Source organism: Balaenoptera physalus (genome assembly GCF_965194825.1).
Source record: "Balaenoptera physalus genome assembly, chromosome: 12".
NCBI lineage: Eukaryota > Metazoa > Chordata > Mammalia > Artiodactyla > Balaenopteridae > Balaenoptera > Balaenoptera physalus.
In genome coordinates this window covers 88139574-88147977 of record NC_138897.1, presented here as the reverse complement: position 1 = coordinate 88147977, position 8404 = coordinate 88139574, and the positions used below count along the sequence as shown (strand labels likewise).

Genomic DNA, 8404 nt, shown 5'->3' with positions numbered 1-8404 from the left:
CCTCGGGCGGCGCACGGATGCGCGCGGGGAGTGCAGCGGCCCGGCCGGGACTTCTTTATGGGCCATAGGGCACCCGGGAGGGGGCGGGGCCAGAGCGCGGGAAGGGGGCGGAGATGGTTGAGCGTAACTGAGACAGAGCGCGGAATCCTTCCGCCAAGCGGGCCGAGCAAATAGGCCCCCTGGCGGGAGCGTGAGTTACAAAGTTGTACGCGGGAGTTAGGGTTGGAGGAGAAGATGCAGCTGTGTACCCGAGGATTGCGGGCTCCGCGGGACGCTGTTCACTGGAGCCAGGTTTTGCAGACCTGGCCATGTGAAAAGCCCACGGAGGGGATTCGGGAGTCCTGGAATCTCCCCTTAAGATAAATCTGGGGTGGAGGTGAACAGGGAGGATAATAAAGAGAGGTAGGTTGACTTTCTTTGGTTTCAGATTTGCTGGGATTTGGAGGAAAGGGAAAGGTTTATTTGATGACTAATAAAGAAACTCCTCTCCCAGGTAAATAAAAATGTTAAGTTATTCTTTCTGAGTGTTGGAAATATGGGTATTTGTATGTACTTTTTTGTGCGCTCTGTAACTTACATTTGGAGAAAAATTTTTTTAATCCACCCTCAACAAAATTTTATCATCCCTATCTTTGGATTGTCTTTCTTGAACTCGGGAAGTTATATAATCATCGGAACGGTTACCCTGATTCCAGCCAGAACGAAGACGAGCGAGCGTGTGCAGCAGATAAAGGGAGAATTTGCAGATTTCGCGCGTCGGAGCTCGAGGCCGGAGGAGAAGAGCGAGTGTGCACCCACGGGCATTGCGGGCGGGTCTCGGGTTCTACAGACACCCCGGGAAACTTTGGCCCATTTCCTTTGGCTTCCCAGTCTCCCCAAGTGCATCTCTCTCTAGGAGACCCCTCCAAAATGTGCCACCTCCGGGGGCTGTATGTCGCTTCTAGCTTGGTTTTAAAGTGCAGTCTACACTCAGCAAACACATCTGCTCTCTTGCATCCTGACCTTTTCATATAACTGCTTTTTCCTGCAGCGCTTCACAGTTTGCAAAGCCCTTTCCCTCCCCCTAGAGGAATTCATTTTGTTTCTGAAGGCACGCAGGATGCACGAATTCCCATCCTGAAATGCCATCGAGGTGATTGCACCATCCGGGCATCCAGTCTCAAAATCGGTGTTCCTCCCCGCCACCCACGGGGGCCCAAGCGGTGGTGGGGCCCGGGCTCCTTGCACATGGACCTATGGCCTCCCTGCTGCCAGCTTGGGGGCGTTAGGGTTCAGAGCTCCCCTTGCTTGGCTCAGCTGCTCACTCCACTTTCCCCAGTCACCAACTCACTCTCCCGCGCTGTATCTCTGTTCACCAGAAGACACACAAGTGTCATTTGTCAGCCCAGGGCACAGAGCCCAGTTGGTGACATCAGAGTTGATGCCCAGCGCCGCTGTGAACAGCTGGCTGTCAAGGTCAGGGTGGCTCTCCCCGGAGTCCACGAGACTTTGGGCTCCTCCAAGGCGCATTATGGCAAGGGCAATTAGAGCAGGAATATCAGACAGCGATTCATTCAGCAAATATTTATGGAGCACCTACTCTGTGCCAGGCATTGTTCTAGGCGGAGAAGCAGGGGTGAGCAAGAAAGACAAGGCCCTTCTCTCATGGAGAGTCATCTAGTAAGCCAGACAGACAAAAAAACAAAGACGCAAATAAAAATAGCAGCTTCTGATAAATACTAGTGGAGAAAAACAAACACTGCACTTGTTTTCTTTGTATGTGTCGAAAACTATCTCACTGAATCCCCAAGATAATCCTAGGAATTATGTACTATTCCTAGCACACCCATTTTACAGATGAAGTGAGACACACAGAGGCTAGGTTGTTCGCTGAAGGTCACACAGCTAGTAAGTTTCAGAGCCACAGCTGGAAGTCAGGACAGCCAGAAACCAAAGCCCTTGTTCATATTTAATAAATTCCCACTGCAAATCCCCAGTACCTAGCACAACTCTGGCACACACTAAGCACATAACAAATGTGGGAATGGTCTAAACACATCTCTATGGACAATAAGAGTACCATAAATTTCCATGCTCAAAGTAGCAGGTGTGTTAACATCTGCTGACATCATCAGGGCTGGAGGAGAACTTCAGACTGCACTGGGACACGGGGAGGGCCACATGCCATTCTCTGCCAGGCAACTCCCCTCCAGAGTCCAGTTTTGCTGAAACATGTCTAAGAAAATTAGCTGGTTCTGAGCCTGAGAGTGGCATGAGCTCACAGGGTAGGCCTGAAGGGTTCCCAGAAAATAGCAAACAGCTCTGGGAGGAAAGAATGTATCGCCTATTGACTTTTTTCTGCTGTTATCAACACTAAGGACTAGCAGACAAACATTTGCCAGAAAGGCTACTGTTCCAACAGGTGGAGTGTCTCTTCCCTCCTCTAGTTTGCCTATAGTGAGGAGAATGGATTAAAATGTACTTTGGGGGGACTTCCCTAGTGGTCCAGTGGTTAAAACTCCCCGCTTCCACTGCAGGGGGCACGGGTTTGATCCCTGGTCAGGGAACTAAGATCCTGCATGCTGCATGGCGTGGCCAAAAAAAAAAAAGAAAAATGTAGTTTTTGAACTGTCTTCCTTGGATGCACAGAGTTTTCTTAAGGGCCTGCTGAAGATGATGGGGACCTGATGGGGTTCTGATCCCCAAACCCTTGAGTCAACCAAAGCAGAACCATGGCACACAGTAAGCACTCAATCAAAATGAACTGTTATCACTATTATCTGTTTTAGACATTGAGCTTCCATGTAAGGTTTGAAGAGAGGGGCTGTAGTGAAAATATTTGAAAACCAGTAGTATTCCTAAGGATGCTTTAGCCTTTGAGGGGGAATCTTAGTGACTAAAGGGACCAGGCGGATAACATGAAAGAATTAAGCCAGTTGGATAGGGACTGTGTTAAACTGAAGAGCACACACCCCAGCTCTAGTCCATTGGGAGCCTGTGGGAAACTGACGCCCACTGGGGCCAGATCCTCTTGAGTTTTCAGGAGAACTTGGGCATCTGAAGTTTGATGTGAAATGTTCCAGTTTTTAAAGTTTGGTCATGAACTCAAATTCTTCTAAAACACTGTGTAAGGCTGACAAAGCACATCCATGGGCTACATTTGACCCTAGGCCAACAATTTGGAATACTGTTCTAGAAGGTTGGGGGTGAACTCTTCCCCTTCCCTTCCCCCAACTTAATAAGCATTGGGATTATTGTTAAATGATTAAACAAAATGTTGTTGATGAGGTTTGCCAGCAGATCTGGGCCTGCCTGGATATTCTGGAGGTTTTGTACAGAGTAGGGAACCACAGGAAAAAATATGGGTGAAAGCCCTTTGACAAAGTTCACCGTTTTATTTCAATGTCCTGTGGTATTACCAGCAGACACTGTTTTTTGTTTTTTGGGTTTTTCTGGGGGGTTTTTTTGGCAAATGTTTATTGAGACCTTACTCTGTGTGAGAAGCTGGGGATATAGCAGTCTCTGTCCTCATGGAAGTACCAGTCTAGTGGAGGAGATGGAGAGGAACAGAGAACCCAGTGAAGAAGGTAATTTCAGAGAGTCATGAGTTCTGTGAGAGAATTAGAAAGGGTCATGTGACCACACGAAAGGGATTCTGAGGATTTGACATTTGAGTCAAAATCTGAAGAATAAGAAGGAGAAAGTTATGGGAAGAACACCATAGGGGAAAGAGTATTCTCAACACAGGGAACAGCAAGTGCAAAGGCCCTGAGGCAGGAACAGTCTTCCAGTGTTGAAACAGTGGAAAGAAGACCAGAGTGGCTGGAGTGCAGAGTGAGAGGGAGAGTGTTAGGAGAGGAAGCTGAAGAAGTGGGCAAAGGCCAGATCACTCAGGGCCTTATAGGTCACAGGAAGGCACTCGGATTTTATTCTAAGCCAAATGGGAAATCACTCAGTTTTAGGCCAAGGAGTAATATGATCTGATTCATTTTTTAAATAAGCTTTTTATTTTAAAATAATTCTAGATTTACTGCGAAGTTGCAAAGATAGTACAAAGATTTTCCATATACCTTTCACTCAGTTTCCCCTTAATGTTAACATTTTACACAACCATGGCATTGCTCTTAATTTTTCAAGATATTTAAATCATAAAGAAATGTTGGGTCATAAAATATCACATAACATCATTACCCAGAGAACATCTTCTCCTAAATAAGATCTGATTTCATTTTTAAGAGATTCCTTTGGTGTCTGTGAGGAGAATGGACTGTAGGTGGGCAGGAGTGGAAGCTCTGAGATCAGGGAGGGGGCTGATGAAAAATGTGGCATCACTGCTCTGAGCCTCAGTTTCCTCATCTGCAAAATGGGAATGATATATCACCCATCTCAGAAGGTTGTTGTGAGAATGTACCTTACCCTGTACCTGGGGAGATAAAAGTAATAATGAGGAGAATGATGATAATGATGATGATAATAATAGTAATAGCTAGCATTTACTGGGTGCTTACTGTGTGCCAGTTTTTGTGCTTCAGGCCCTTCATGCAGAATCAGGAGAGCAGATTCTCTGGGATGTTCCCAGAAGCCTTGGAGAAGGGGGATTAAGATGGGTCTTTCAAACCATCCTTGGCCCTCATAGAGTACATGTTGATGTTGGGTGTTTCTCTGTTTAAGAAGGCCCCAAATATATTTTCATCTGGACTAACCTAACGGAGAAATTAGGATGATTATCGCCTAACTGAGTGTTCCTTAGCTTCACAGAATGACTCACTCCAGGTCGGGAAGGTAGCAAGTCCTCCCGGTATCTAGAGGGTGTATGACACTGTTGTTTGGAACGAAGTCTGGCAAAGGGAAGCTCACTTTGGTGCAGGGCCTCTCAGCCTGGGCACAGCTGACCTTTGGGGGCAGATCATTCTCTGTTGTGGGGCTGTCCTGGGCATTTAGGGTGTTCAGCAGCATCCCTGACCTCTACCCACCAGATGCCAGAAGCACACCCCCTCTCCCCAATAGTGACATTCAAAAATGTTTCCAGGTGCCACCAAACACCACCCTCCCACTCCTGGATGAGAACCACCACTTTGCAGCATCTGGGACCTGTGGCAAAGCGGCTTTGAAGTTGCTCTGTTCTACTGTCAGTCTTAACCCTGTGTGGTAAGTGCTTTGCCATAGTAGCTCCTCAACTACTAATACTGATATAATAGCCGTCATTTATTCAGAGTTTCTATGTGCTAGGCATTGACCCAACTCTTGCTTTATATATCTGTCTATCTATCTATCTATCATCTATCTTCCAGCTTTATTCCCACTTAATGCATAAGTCATTATTCTCCATATATAGATGGAGAAAACAAGGTTCAGAGAGGTGACTTGCCGAAAGACACACAGCTAAGAAGCGACAGAGCCTGGATTTGAACCCAGATTTATCCAACTCCAGGGGCCATGCCCTTTAACCACGTTGCTACTCTGAGCCTCTGAAGCCAGAGGTGTTAGAAAATCATGTGGGGAAAAATATTTTATAAACAGTAAAGTGCCATTCTGGTATCAAGTAGGAGAAGCAGCATGGAGAGAACTTGTTCTGGACTCTCAGGTTGGAGAAGCCAAGTTCTAGTGCAGAGTTCACACATGACTCATTGTGTGGCCTTGAGCAAGCCACTTACTTGACTTACTAGGTGAAACAAGCTTAATAAGCCCAGCCCTGCCTTCTCCCACTATGGGCGAGATGGCACTTTGAACAATGATGGTATCATGGAGGCACAGTGCTGGGAGCTTTGCATATGTGTTCTTTTAAATTTCATCCACAATAATTCTAGGAGGCACAAGCCCTCCCTCCACCCCCTTTTTGAATTGAGATGAAATTCACATAACATAAAACCATTTTACAGTGTACAATTCAGTGGTGTTTAGTACATTCACAGTGTTGTGCAAACACCTTCTCTATCTAGGTCTGAAACATTTTCATGACCACAAAAAGAAACCCTGTACCTATTAGCAGCCACTCCCCATTCCTCCTTCCTCCCAGTTCCTGGCACCACCCACCTGTTTCCTAACTCTGTCTTTGCCTATCCTGGATATTTCGTATAAGCAGAATCATACAATACATGACCTTCTGTGCCTGGCTTCTTTTTTTTTCTTTTTTAAAATAAATTTATTTATTTATTTATGGCTGCTTTCGGTCTTTGTTTCTGCACGTGGGCTTTCTCAAGTTGTGACGAGCAGGGGCTACACTTGGTTGCGGTGCGCAGGCTTCTCATTGCGGTGGCTTCTCATTGCGGTGGCTTCTCTTGTTGCGAAGCACGGACTCTAGGCGCAGGGGCTTCAGTAGTTGTGACACGCGGGCTCAGTAGTTGTGGCACACTTGCTCCACAGCATGTAGGATCTTCCCGGACCAGGGCTCGAACCCGTGTCCCCTACATTGGCAGGCGGATTCTTAACCACTGCGCCACCAGGGAAGCCCTGCCTGGCTTCTTTTACTTAGCATCATGTTTTTGACGTTCATTGACATTGTAGCCTGTGTCAGTACTTCCCTTTTATGGCTGAGTCATATTCCATTGTATGCAGTGACCACATTTTGTTTATCCATTTATTCGTTGATGGACATTTGGGTTGGCCCAGCCCTTTTTTCAGATGAGGGACACAAGACCCAGCAAAGTTAAATGACTTCACCAACATCACAGAGGAATTGACAAGCTGGCGGTTCTGGATTTTAAACTATGAAGACCGAACTGTCTTTTACCTGTCTTATCTATACTGGAAATTTCCTAACAACACTGGTTGATGATGAAAACATTTTTAATGAACTACTGAACGCTTAGAGCAAAGCTTGGATTACCCTGTTCACAATCCAGAGTTAACAAATGCTAACATTTGGCCATATTTGACTTGGACTTTTTTTAGGTAACAAAAGAAATAAAGCATTATAGTTGAGACTCCCTTTGAACCCCTTCTCCCTTCTACTCGCTTCCTCCCCCCTCCCCAGCGGACCTTGCCTGAGATGTTGTGTAGGTGATTGTGTTCTTACCAGTATACTGAACAAACTAACAGTCAACAAGGAACTAACAACAACCTTACCCCCCAGGGGATAAATGGAATGCTCTTTTTTTTTGGCTGTGCAGCATAGCTTGCAGGTCCTCGGCAGTGAAAGCACCATATCCTAACCACTGGACCCCCAGGGAAGTCCCTCACATGCATTTTTATAAAGCCAGATTTATTCCATTAAAAAGACCATCTTTGACTCTGAGAGTAGGGCTTTCCAATTTTATTTATATTAAAATGTCCTTCCTAAAGTGAAATGGTGGTGATAGTGACAGCTATTTTTTGAAATGTTCCATTTGGCAAAAGAAAAAAATCCTATAATGGGAGGATGGAAAAATAACTTGTGGCATGTTTATGCAGTGATGGAAATGAATGAAACCAAGCTACATGTCTCAATATGGATACATCTGGAAGCTAATGTCAAGTGAACAAAAGCCAGCTGGGGAAGGATTAGGACTGTACCATACTATTTACATAAAAGTTAAAATGACAAAATATATTATGTTATATATTAGGACAGTGTTTTTTAAACTTTTTTGGGGCCACAGTGCTCTGTAAGAAAGATATTTTAAAAATAGAATTACTGGGGCTTCCCTGGTGGCGCAGTGGTTGAGAATCTTCCTGCCAATGCAGGGGACACGGGTTCAAGCCCTGGTCTAGGGAAGATCCCACATGCCGCAGAGCAGCTGGGCCCATGAGCCACAATTACTGAGCCTGCGCATCTGGAGCCTGTGCTCCGCAACAAGAGAGGCCGCGACAGTGAGAGGCCCGCGCACCGCGATGAAGAGTGGCCCCCGCTTGCCGCAACTAGAGAAAGCCCTCGCACAGAAACGAAGACCCAACACAGCCAAAAATAAACAAATAAATAAATTTATTAAAAAAAAAAAGAAATATACCAGAGCAATCTATATTTCTTAATAAGGCCTGCCCTTATTAACTCTAGTTAACCAGAGCCTAGCTTTACTGTGATATTATCGGAGACTAAGTGACCTGGGGGAAGGGAAATTCCCAATTAACTTCATTCCTAGGCTTTCAGGTGGGAGTAGGGAAACACCCAACTCTAGGACCCACTAGTCCCCTCTGTCACCTAAGTGGGGAGTAAAAAAAACTGAGAAACACCTGTGAAGTTCACAGTCCGGTAGAATACTCTCACTAAAAGACTGAGACCTAATTATAGGGCTATGGAAATCTTTAAAAAAAAAAAAAAGAATAGAGGTGGTGGTTTGGGGAAGGGAGATGATGATTCTTTTAATTTTTATTTCTCTTGATGATACTGCAATGCTGATTTGGAACTTTGGAAAATAAAATCAATAAAGAGCCATTTGTTCTTCACCTCCATTCCTACCATCAAAGTAAGCAAGGTTTTTCAAGCCCCAAGAATCCCTTTGGTGCTCTT

General features: G+C 45.4%; 1 long non-coding RNA gene across 1 annotated transcript; it reads left to right on the top strand.

Moving 5' to 3' along the window:
• Positions 1 to 72: 72 nt before the first annotated feature.
• Positions 73 to 6907, top strand: LOC309639556. The gene is made up of 2 exons (XR_014251736.1): positions 73 to 402; positions 661 to 6907. It is a non-coding gene; the product is annotated as an uncharacterized lncRNA (long non-coding RNA).
• Positions 6908 to 8404: the final 1497 nt, after the last annotated feature.